The 12329-nt window shown below is 34.5% G+C and overlaps 2 pseudogenes; both read right to left on the reverse strand.

Moving 5' to 3' along the window:
• Nucleotides 1–744: 744 nt before the first annotated feature.
• LOC123207153 lies at nucleotides 745–3123 on the reverse strand (annotated as a pseudogene).
• An 847-nt stretch (nucleotides 3124–3970) lies between these two features.
• Nucleotides 3971–11852, reverse strand: LOC123207154 (annotated as a pseudogene).
• Nucleotides 11853–12329: the final 477 nt, after the last annotated feature.

The following is a 12329-nucleotide window of genomic DNA, read 5'->3' on the forward strand; positions in this document are numbered from 1 at the left end:
ATATTATGCATGTCAAGACTTAGAAAAGGGGGATAAAATAAGCACTAGGTAGATTAAGTATGAAATCAAAACTAAAACCACATAATATGCCTGATAGATTTGGAGTTCAAAAATTTTAGATATGTCCATTCCAAATACAAGAACGGTCGTTCGATATGAATTCTCCAAATAAGAATAAATTAGCAAGAATGGTCAATCCAAAAACATGAACACCTATTTTACAAGTCATTTATGGAGAATAAACATGAGTTAAAAGGCGAACAATCATTTCATTGGTATAAACACATATTCTATAATGAAAAGGTGAATGGTCAATCCAAGTTTACGAATATCTATTCTAACAAGTCGTTCCATAGGATTTATGGAACATCATGACTACAAGATATGATATGATGCGTGCCTAAATGTATATGATGTAAAGGCACAAGATATGAACATGTATGACGTGTAATCTATGACAAAACTATATGTAAGTTAGTTATGTGATCTATGGCATGAAATATGAACAAGTATAACATATGCTATGTGATCTAAGGCATGAAATATGAATAAATTAATCATATCTGCTGTGATCTAACAACATCTTTACTAACTCCCAGGTAATTGTCTTCCAAGTGACAAAGGACTTCCAAACGCAAGAAGTAACATGATTACAGGATCCTGTAATTATCAAAGCACTCAACAATACATGTATATTAACAAAAGTGATGAGAATAAAACACAACAATAAAACACAACAATAACTCGACAATATACTAATCTACTGTAAAGAAGATTGTCATCATTTTTGCATATTGATATGTCTCTCCAAGAAATATGCAAAAATGGCTTTGCTTGGACTTAGTAAGGGCTGTCATCGTTGTACATATTATATCTTTGTTCTAATTGTTCCCATTCCCTGTTTGACATGGTGATCTATACCTGGTTTAGGCATTATTGTCAAATTCCAAGATTTTCCAAATATAAACTCAAACAAAAATGATGAGACTAAAACACAACAATATATGTATATACAAAATAACATAACGACTTGGCTCATCAATACGCAAAAAGAATCAAATACTAGTTGTACATAACTAATTCTCCTAAACTAAATAATCAATTCTCTTTGTGATCTTTAATAGGTCGTGCTTCAAAGCCCCACCTGCTCTCTTCACAAGTGAATAAGGCATATAGGTCCCAAGAATTCTGTCCCATGTTACAAAGAATGGTTGAGCAAAGTTGTATTTGCTACCATAAAGCTGATGATGCACATCATGATATGCAGTATTATTTTTGAAGAAGAAGTGGAAGAGGTTTCCAGGAAGCCATAATCCACAGTGGTCATCCACTGTTTTAATTGTAGCAAAGGAGAAGAAAACGATGGAGACTCGAGGAGACATACCAGAGAGGAGAAAAGATAAAGCTCCTCCAATTGTGTCATTAAGAAGGCCCTCAATTGGGTGATTATAGAGAGCACCATATGCATAGGGGACAACAAGTCGGTGATGTAGAGAATGGATATGTCGATACAAAAATTGGTTGTGGTGCATGTATCTGTGCATAAAATATTGCCAAGTATCCATAACCAACATTGCAGTTACAAATTGTCTAGCCAAAGCAGATAGAGAAGACTGTTGACTAGCAGAACCCTTGGCATCACTTCCTGTTAACTGTGCAGAACAAAATTCCACCACAGATTAGTGAAATCATCTAGTTTCTGCATAAATATTACAAGGCAAACTATAACAAAAATAACATCTATGCAAACCAAAAATATTAACAAATTATAGGCTAAACATACAACAATATCAAAGGTAAAACCACATCAGAAGAAAGATAATAAAGGTTAGCAACAAAACAGTGAGAATAATAAGACACAGCTGACAGCAATCCATGATACCGAACCAAAAACAGTCATGAAGTGACCTGAGTAATATCAACCAATTAGATAATTAGGAATCAATAAAATTCATCATATCTTAGAGAGAACACCTCCGAAAGTGAAAAGTGAGGTCATGAACACAAAAATTAAGGACAGAATTCTGCTAATGTCAACTCATATATTTGCGGCAGTCTATAACCAACATGATTTCCATAATTGTTCCACCCATAACTTGGGGAATTGTCCAATGGAAAATCTATTATGCCATATAAAATTCAGTATATATCTTAAGATGGTATTACAAATATTAAATAAGTTGATTAAAGCATTTATGGCATATACACGAGCAATGGACACCTTCCAAATATTGAACAATATGTGTGGAGCATAGAATTTCATGACTGTTTAAGTCAAAAGAAATACTAGCACTAATCTGCACATGTTAAATCTACAATTTACTTGAAGTACGGTACACAATTCAACACAATAATTCGCCACCAACCGAACATGTTGTTCATATCATCAGGCGCTGATGTTCCAACATCGGAGCATTCCTTCAAAAATCTTCAAGAAACTATCACACGGTTGCTCATTACCAAGCTATTTATCCTTTTAGCCAGAAAGGGAAAAAAACACGGGACCAAGCGCGGGACCGAGGAAGCTGGACATAATATTGCAAGACAAAATAATTACAGATACTTTTCCATATATTCACTCACTTAAAACTTCGTCAACACTTGAAAACGAAAAATTCAGGCTTAAGAAATAAAGAAAAAATAAAATAAAATCAGATAAACACAAAAACACAACAAAGTCTTATGATTAATCATCATATACTTTAAAAGTCAACTCAAAACAACTTATTGAATCACAAAACATAATCAACAAACATCATAAAAAAAGAACCAATTTGATCTGTAAATAATTAAAAAATTCACAAAAAAAAGACTAACCGAAAACAAGAGAATAGCAACAATAGCCTGAATAAATTGCTGAAGGAGAACGCCCTTGATAACATCTAATTTGGATACCAAATTCTTTTGATTTTCATCCTGTCGAGGATGCAACCTATAATTTTGAAGCTTATCAAACGAGCCAACCACGATATACAATCCTGAATATACCCAATAAACTATAATCGGAACAAAGGTGCCTAAAAGTTCATCTGACACCCCAAACTCCATTCTTCCTTCACAAATTCTCAACAATAGGATAAAGCCCTATGTGCCCTCGTGTTGTACGAACAAGATAGAGAAAGAAACACACACACACACATATATATATATATATATAAAATTTTGTTTTGATTAAGAGATTTGTTTCAATTAATTTTAATAATTGTTAATGGGAAATTACGAGTTAGATTTCGAAAATAGCGGTCGTAATCAAAGAAGAGAGGGGTATTGTGTGGGGAGAAATATCTCTGCGGAAATTGTTACATGTGTGCGAGCACATGATAGATAGATTTTTTTTAATAGAGTGTTGACGTGGCAGATTCTAGATTAATTAGTTGGTTTCTGGTCGTACTTTGTGTTCTATGTGCTGATGGTGGGTCAAATACGAGACCGTGTAACGTGAAGTTGAATGGTGACAGACAAAGAGTAGAATATTAAAGCGTAAATTATTAAATTATATAAATAAAAAAATAATACATAACTGAAATGTTCTAAATCAAATCAAATGTAAAAAAAAAAAAAAAAAAAAAAGAAAGAGAAATGAAATGATAGAGAAAAAACTGTAAAAATATCAAGATTGAATTAAAAGTCTAACTCAAACCAAACATTATTTTATTATAGATTTTCTTTTAAATTAAACTCATCATCTAAAAATTTTAATAAAATGATTCTACTGTCCATATATTTATTTTAAGATCTTTTTTTCCTCGAATAAATTTCTAGAAATATGACAAATCAAATCATGAGCAACCACTGCCATGCCGTACGTCACCCAAAGAACAAGTGAGCAGGAGCAACCCTCTGCACTATTCTCTGGAAAAAAAAAACAATTAACGTTAACAAAAATATTTGTCAGTCTATTTTCTTTAGTATAAATACGTAAGGTAAACTGCAACTTTACAGTCATATTTGACAGGGAATAATTGCACTTTATGTTCTTTTCCTTTCTTCCCATTCGAGCTTCCATCATGAACAACCCAAGAGGATGCCAGTCTCTTACATTGCCTCTAATTCCTGACGCTCAGCAACTTTCTTCTGAAAGTTGAAGCTAGTTTGCGTGGTTCGTTTGCAGGGTGCTAAAAATTGCAGTACAGTATATTAGTTACCGGTTCTCTCAAATTATGTAACATCACATCATTGTCATGTCAAAATAGAAAAATAAAAAACTAAAAGAAAATGCCGACCAACCTTTTGCCTGGTTTTTGTTTGATGACAAGACACAGGAAGCACTTTGTCCTTTCTCTTTTGTCGTTTGTAACTTGAATCCTGCACAAGATTCGTGTCAATAACATTTCTGAAAAACCAATCACAAACTACCTTGATAAAATAGTGGTCGATAAGATATTAATGTCTGCTCATAACTTGGAGCAAGTAGTTAATAATCTGCACACAACCATATCCTATTCTGAGGTACTGGTCTTAATTCATCGGGCTGGAACTTGCTAACAAACAATTTGATCCATTTAAAAAGGATGATTGTACCACTTTTTATTCCCAAGCTATGTCATTTGGTGCAACTTTTTGCATCATGATAACAGTTCTTCAGTATCATACACAATGCAACTTATCTTATGCTTCAGGTCAGCCAAACAGACTGGCAAATCAGAAGAAAGCCCGTAAACAACTTGGAATATTTATTAATTATCCTCCTGTTCAGAAGATACAAGACTTTTTACTCTACTGAAATGACATATTTTGCTTTGCTATAGTAACATCAAAAGCAGAACAATTGTCAAATGTCTGAGGCGACTCAAATGGCATTTATCCCCACAAAAGACTTGGTCTAAACAATTCTTTTACCAATATGAAAAAGGAATTAGAAAACAGCAACAGACACAGCTACCTCTGCACCATCATAAGATAGATTTCCTCCATCTTCAATCTTCCTTTTTCTAGGTAAGCAATCTAGAAATTCTGCATAAATAAGGCAAAATTAGACAAGAAACAAATGCCAAAACTATTTTTTATTGGAAATCATATCATATCCCTGGAAATCATCCCTAGAAATCATACCCCAAATCATATCTCAGATTATTAGCTATCACATCCCTAGAGATCATATTTACATTAATGAGCAGATTATTTTTTTCCATTCAAAGCACAATACTTTTGTACAAATCTTATGTTACCAAAGATATATTAGAATTTACAGTATATAAGTCATTGCATGTAAAAGAATGAATATACAAGAAATAGAAAAACAATAATCTTTCATTTACATTTTTTCGAGCTTCTCTGGTTCGTTGTAATGAGCCAACTCTGCTCTCTCTGATTTTGGCATGGTATTAGAGCAAAGTCTTGAATTGCTCTCCTTTTCTCTGTCAAGCAAGCAAGCTTCCTTCTTCTCTGTCTAGTTCCAATACTAGGCAGCCTCACTTACGTCCCATTAACCTACACAAAAGAAAATCCAGATTAGATGGAGCCAATCAAAACAACACCCGTCAATCCTACATCACCAAAATCCACCGCTGAAACATCAACGGTGAACCAAGGTTCCAAACCAATCACCAATTCACAACAGATGCCAGCTTTTCGCCTAATTCCCACAAACAAAAATAAGCCAGAGCCTGGAGACGTTCTTTATACTTCACCATCAGACAGACCAGAACTTGTTCTAATAAAACAAACTTTAACTAGAACCGAGAATTATGCACAATGGGCTAGGGATTTCAAAAGAGCGCTTATTGCAAAGGACAAAATTGGGTTCGTAGACGGCACTGTACCCATGTTGTCTGAACCCGACCTTGCCCGATTTTGGGTACTATGTAATACCCTTGTTCAAGCCTGGATTAGTAACTGTTTGACTGAGGAAATTGCAGCAGGTCTACCACCTATAGAAGATGCCGGCGAGTTATGGGGATTCATCAAAGATATGTATGGAGCTTTAAATCTTGCAAAGATCTATAGCGTTTGACAAACTCTTGCTAAGATCCAATAAGAGAATCAAAGTGTTACAACTTACTTTAATAAACTCTTCGCTGCATAGAACGAGCTAGACGTCGTCGAAGAGACAATCGTTGCACCACCAGAAGTCCTCAGACAGATCCAACGCGCAAAGGAACGGGAAAGGCTGACCCGCTTCTTGATGGGGTTAAACGAAGGGTTCGTCGCTTTTAAAACTCACATTCTCACTTTTGCAGAGGTGTCATCACTACGACGAGCATACCACCTAGCCGTCCAAGATGAGAGCCAAAGAAACGTTGGGCATGATGAAGAAAAGGGAGCTGCTGCTCTCAACGCTTACCAAAGGAAGTAGGTGGCTAGAGAAGAAAGAAACGATTTAAGGCTACCACAACAAGGTTTTAATTTATATGGCGGAATCAACGGACAAGATGAAACCAAGCGATCTAACGACGCATATTCACCCACGGCACAAAATCAGTTTGGCTCCCAGACTCTCAATAATTTTTGTCAAGCACCAAACAGTTTCAATAGTTATAATCAAACCCCCAAACAAAAGGGAAAATTATATTGTGATTATTGCAAACGTCGTAATCACACCAAGGATACTTGTTGGAAGCTGCATGGTCGTCCTAAATCCAACAAAACAAAGGCAGAAGGGCCCACAACAAATCAAGCTGCTTCAACTAGTCTAGGATCTACAACAGGACTCTTATCTAAACAATATGATCAACTGATTCAACTTTTAAATCAGATACCAAAAGGCAATGACTTCCCTACTTCTTACACAGGTACAATTTCGTGCTTAAATACTTTTATTTTCCCAGATGTTGGATAATAGATTCAAGGGCTAATGACCATATAATATATTCCCCAGAACTTTATACCAACACAAAATATCTATCTCCTTTGACATCTATTAAATTACCTAATAGGACTACAACTCAAGCCACACAAATAGGAAATGTCCAACTAGATAAACTCAAACTAAAAAATGCCCTTTGCATACCTACATTCCGTTTCAATCTCATCTCAGTATCCAAAATATGAGCAAACAACAAATGTGTAGTAACTTTTTTGCCTACTATATGTGCATTTCAAGACCATTCGACTGGCAATCTGATGGGTTTGGGTAAAGAACAACATGGGCTATACTACTGGACACCGAATCCCAAGACACTTCCTTTTTTAAATAAAAATTGTATTACTCCTTCTTATTGTAATACAAATCAAATTAATAAAGTGTCAATAATTTCCCATCAAAGATTAAGGCATTCGAGTACTATCCCATATCCAAAGTGTCCCATTTGTCCCCTTGCTAAAGAAACTCGCAATACCTTTCCCACAAGTACCTCTACAACCACAAAATCATTCCAATTGATATATTTAGACATTTGGGGACCTTATAATACACATAATTATGATGGATCCAAATATTTTCTTACTATAATAGATGACTTCTCACGTGCCACATGGTTGTACCTCATGAATTCAAAAGCCCAAACACACTCTTTTTTCTTGAAATTTGTGTCTATGATCCAAACTCAATTTCACACCAAAATCCAACGAATCCGAACAGACAATGCAAAAGATTTCTTTAACCGTAACACCACTATCTACCTTGACTCTCAAGAAATTCTACATGAAAGTTCTTGCCCTTACACATTACAGTAGAATGGGATTGTAGAACGAAAACATAAACATCTATTGGAAGTAGCTTGTGCCCTCAAATACCAATCCAAAATTCCATCTAAATTTTAGGGAGATTGTATGATCACGGCAGTCTATCTGATCAACAGAATGCCAACCAAGGTTCTGGGTAGCAAAACACCTTATGAACTTCTTTTTGGTAAGAAACCAGACATCAGGAACTTAAAAGTATTTGGGTGTCTCTACTACTCCACCAAACTTCAGCAAGTAGACAAATTTGACACCCAAGCAACTCGTTGTGTATTCATGGGATATCCTCTATTACAAAAGAGATATCGTTTGTATGATATGGCTGCAGATAAATTCTTCATCAGTAGAGATATCACATTTCATGAAGATGTTTTTCTTTTAACTGATGAGATTAAAAACACCTATAACACACACTGAATTCCTTGAACAAGAGTATGACGTGATCCCAACATCTCGCAACACTAGCAATATATCGACATCTGACTCTACACAAGGTGTAGACTTACCTTAATCTATTGTAGATCCAACTTCATCATTCATGGATGTTCCAATTACCTCAAATGATCCTACACAGGTTCCTTTAAGACGATTATCACGAACCAAAAAACCTTTCATTTGGAGCACTGACTATGTTTGTGTTGTTTCATTTGAACCGTATGTTATTTCTCAATATATTAATTATGACAGGTTATCTCCAGGGCATAGAGCCTGCATCAGTCACATCTCTAAACATCGTGAACCTAACTCATATTCAAAAGCAGTTCAAATACCTCATTGGCGTCAGGCGATGGTAGAAGAACTAGAAGCTCTGTACCTCAACAGAACCTGAGACTTAGTACCACGACCGTCTCATAGGAAACCCATATGATGCAAATGGGTCTTCAAGATAAAACATCGGATTGATAGTTCCATTGAACGTTATAAAGCTCGATTGGTTGTAAAAGAATTCACTCAGCAGGAAGGACTTGATTACCAAGAGACTTTCTCGCCTGTCACCAAACATGTTACAGTTCATACACTTCTTGCTATTATAGCTTCTCATGATTGGTCTCTTCATCAGATGGATGTTCATAATGGTTTTCTTCATGGGGACTTAGATAAAGAAATCTATATGAAAGCTTCACCAGGAGTTCGCAGACAGGGGGAAAACCTTGTATGTCGACTGCGAAAGTCCTTGTATAGCCTGAAACAAACATCTCGATAATGGAACACCAAAATTACAAAGGCATTGATCAAGCTAAGTTTTAAATAATCAAAACACGATTATGCCTTATTCACAAGAAGACAAGGAAATTCATTCATATGTCTCGTGGTTTATGTAGATGATATTGTCATAACTGGGAATGACACAATCGCTATAGAAGAGTTGAAAACTCATCTTCATGAATCATTCAGGATAAAAGATTTAGGATCTCCAAAATATTTTTTGGGAATTGAAATTGCTTGATCTACAAATGAAATCATCCTCAGCCAAAGGAAATATGCCTTGAAATTAATAGCAAACACTAGATTATCTGCTTGCAAACCAAGTATAATCCCAGTAGAGCAAAATGTCAAACTCACCAGTCAAGAGTATGATCATAATAGTGAAATAGTAGAAGACCCGCCACTATAGGATCATCTCGAATATCAACGACTAGTGGGATGACTAATCTATCTCATAATGACCAGACCAGACATAAGTTACGTAGTTCAGATCTTTAGTCAATTTATGCATGCACCAAAGCAGTCTCATATGGATGCAACCTTAAAGGTGATTAAATACTTAAAATGATATCCGGGCCTAGGGTTATTATTCCCTCGAGATAAAAACCTGAAAGTAATGGCTTACTGTGACTCAGACTGGGGTATATGTCCCATGACAAGGAAATCACTGACGGGCTTTTGTGTAAAACTTGGGGATTCACTTATCTCATGAAAAACGAAAAAGCAATCAACGACTTCTCTCTCTTCAATTGAAGCAGAATACTGGGCAATGGCAAAAACTAGTTGTAAAATAATATGGATCCGTGGTCTGTTAGAAGATCTAAGCGTGACAATCTCAGAACCAGTTGGACTTTACTGTGACAATAAGGCGACAAAAGATACTCTACCAATCCAGTGTTTCATGAAAGAACTAAGCATATAGAGATCGACTGTCACTTTGTGAAAGACAAGATATAGGAAAGATTAATAAAACCTTATCACATTCGAACCACATAACAATTGGCTGATATATTCACCAAACCTTTGGGATCAAGACAACATTTTTACCTCTTACACAAGCTTGGAGTTTACGACATCTACAAACCACAAGCTTAAGGGGGAGTATTGGAAATCATATCATATCCCTAGAAATCATCCCTAGAAATCATACCTCAGATCATATCCCAGATTATTAGCTATCACATCCCTAGAGATCATATTTACATTGATGAGCAGATTATTTTCTTCCATTCAAAGCACAATACTTTTGTACAAATCTTATGTTACCAAAGATAGATTAGAATTTACAGTATATAAATCATTGCATGTAAAAGATTGAATATACAAGAAATAGAAAAACAATAATCTTTCATTTACATTTTTCCGAGCTTCTTTGGTTCGTTGTAATGAGCCAACTTTACTATCTTTGATTTTGGCAATTTTCTTAAAAAAAAGCAATGCCAAAAGTAGTGATTAGAACTAACTGAGTTCCAGTTACACAGAAAAACTGGTGCAAATATTAGAAAAATTATAGACTCATATACATGGTACATAAAGAAAGATTCCAATGGAAAGACAAAATAGAAATGTTACCTCGATTCCCTTTCATTTCTCTAAGATCTTTCTTTTCATTTGTGACTCCAAAAACATCATGACATAGGTCCTTCATTGTGGTATCAACATATATAAACAATTCCACATAATTACAAAATGATAACAACATAACCCTCTACAAAGAAAAATGATCCATTATGGAGAATTTCCTTACACTATTAAATTCATCTTCAGATGTGCCACAAGCCTCAATCAACTTAAGCTTGTCTACCTTAGCTGTTAGTTTGGACATTCAAACACTAAACAAGTTAAAATGCATAACTAAACAAAATACAATTTCTCAAACCATATGTCACAGTATTTATTTTTGGTCTTGGTAACCTTCTGTTTTCTCGTACATAAGTAAAATGCAACAGCATAAATACAGGGCGAGTGAAGTCTACAGATTCCCATCTGGAATCTAGCAACGAAGCAAGAAACCGTTCCTTGTACCTAACATCAACACCATTTATTGAATCCCCAATCAATCATTTTAGCAACAACACTACATATTCCAAAGGTAGGCCTAGCCATATCCTTGACTTTAGGGATTCTCTTCTAAGGGGCATTTCTACAAACAAGTGGCAAATATCATCAATAAGCACAACTAGTCTGTGGCAAACGGAATATACATATTCTATCAAGTCGATAACAATAGCTAAATAAAAAAGGAACTTACAGCGACAAGCCCTTTTGGACAAATGGAATGAGCCTAGCACGCCCAAACTGAATCCCCAGTTCTTTTATATCCAACTTATTCCTACACCAAGCCACAACATATTCTTATCAATAACACAATCCACATCAAATTAAAATAAAAAAACGTAAACCAAATTACCCACTTGAAACCAATACTGTTTTGTAGCAGATTAAAGGATCAGGTATAAGCCTTTTCCGACATTCCACTCATCTTAATAGTTGTATGTTGATCAAATATTATGTTGAACTTGAATTCATACAACCTTAATTCATTTCACAACAAAACAACATATTATAGGTCATCCAGATCAATTAATGTTTACACCTCGTGGCAGCGATTTCCAAATGCATTATAGCCTTACAAATCTTCCCCTAAAAAAGATAACAAAACTCATTTAAGCAAAATTTCAACCTCCGATTGGAATTTTGATGAATTAATCAAAATTTCATAGTGCTTACGACTCCGATAACTGAGGAATCTAACAGTGCATCACAAAGCCGACGAAACTCAGCGACTTTTCGAATCAATTGCTTAGATTCAGAGAAGTAGATCCATTTTGTGTAACTGATATAGGGTTAAGTTGCTTTGGAATTAAAGAAATAAGTAAAAGTGATAGAGTTGGCGGGATTCATTTTGAACTATGGTGCGCACAAAATGAGTCTAAAAATTTCATTTTAATTTATTTATTCGGTTAAAATCTTGCAAAAAAAAAATTAAAATTAAAATACATTATTTGGGATAGATTACTATTCATTTTAACAAATTGCAAAAAGTAACAAGATGACATATGTTAGTGGGAAATTATATTAAATACCTATTATATTTTTTTATTAAGTGAAAATGTTTATTTTACCTATTCTTAGGTAAAAATACCTATTTTTCTTATTTCTAAACAAAAATACCTTAGATTTTTTTAAATTATCAAAATTACTTTTCACCACATCTATATAAACTCTCACACTCTCACTCTTATTATATACACTTCTTATACCATTCAAACACTTACTCTCACTTTCATTTTTACTTAATATCAATTATTATAGATTCGCTCGGAAGAAAGAAGTTCGTATTTCTGAATTCGAGCCAAAAAAGTAAAATCGTGAAAAAAATGTATTTATACTAATCTTAACTCAAAACTTAATTTTATTTATTAAATTTAGTTTGTATGTCATGTAAAAGGGGTATTTGAATATTAGATAATAATTTATGGGTTAAATAAATGGTAGAAAAA

The sequence above is a fragment of the Mangifera indica genome, unplaced genomic scaffold, assembly GCF_011075055.1.
Source record: "Mangifera indica cultivar Alphonso unplaced genomic scaffold, CATAS_Mindica_2.1 Un_0063, whole genome shotgun sequence".
NCBI lineage: Eukaryota > Viridiplantae > Streptophyta > Magnoliopsida > Sapindales > Anacardiaceae > Mangifera > Mangifera indica.